The sequence below is a fragment of the Bison bison genome, unplaced genomic scaffold (genome assembly GCF_000754665.1).
Source record: "Bison bison bison isolate TAMUID 2011002044 unplaced genomic scaffold, Bison_UMD1.0 scf7180017864529, whole genome shotgun sequence".
NCBI lineage: Eukaryota > Metazoa > Chordata > Mammalia > Artiodactyla > Bovidae > Bison > Bison bison.
In genome coordinates, this window is record NW_011495079.1 from 4,658,853 (window position 1) to 4,659,504 (window position 652).

At 53.2% G+C, this 652-nt stretch overlaps 1 long non-coding RNA gene across 1 annotated transcript in view; it reads right to left on the reverse strand.

Moving 5' to 3' along the window:
- Positions 1 to 179, reverse strand: part of LOC104982250 — an 8,317-nt gene extending 8,138 nt beyond the window's left edge. The window contains exon 1 of the long non-coding RNA XR_824491.1: positions 21 to 179. This is a non-coding gene — a long non-coding RNA (uncharacterized LOC104982250). The remainder of the gene's footprint in view (positions 1 to 20) is intronic.
- Positions 180 to 652: the final 473 nt, after the last annotated feature.

The window sequence follows — 652 nt, forward strand, 5'->3', positions numbered from 1 at the left end:
TCCACAGGTGGCTGCTTTACCTGCAGTGGATGAAGTTGGGCACAGGGTTGTGCTGGCTGAATGAGGCCCGTCCAGGTTCATGCAGATCTCTACGTTGTCACCTGCCATGATCCATATGGCGGCCTTATTCTCATCCTTAAACATCTATCATTGCAGTGAGGTGCACAGGAGCAGCATGAAATCATCTGGTGGAACAGAAGCATCTGTGGTCTGGCCTTGTCCTTTCAGCTACCCTGTCCAGTTTGTAGGTCTATGTCCGTGGTGGCAGCAAGAAGCAACTGCTTCCCCAAGACCAGGCCCATCCACCTCCACAGCACCGCCCCCCAAGAAGGTGGGTGCATACACGTGTGTGGGGCTGGATAGTGGGGGTATGTGGCAGGAGATAAAATTACTAAAGTGAAAAAAGTGTTTGGAATGCTAACATGGTATTAACTCTGCAGACATAACAGCCTGTCCAGACTGTGCAGAGGTGCGGTTGGGGGGGGGGCAGGCAGGAATGCACTGCTAGGGGAAAGATGAGCAGGCGGGACCCCAGCTCCCCACTTACACAAGAGGAACACAGGGTTGGACCAAACGATGAAGTCAGGGAAGTACAGCCACTTGATGATGTTGTATTGAAGCTGGCGCCCTTGAACCTCCAGGGGTAGTCTGC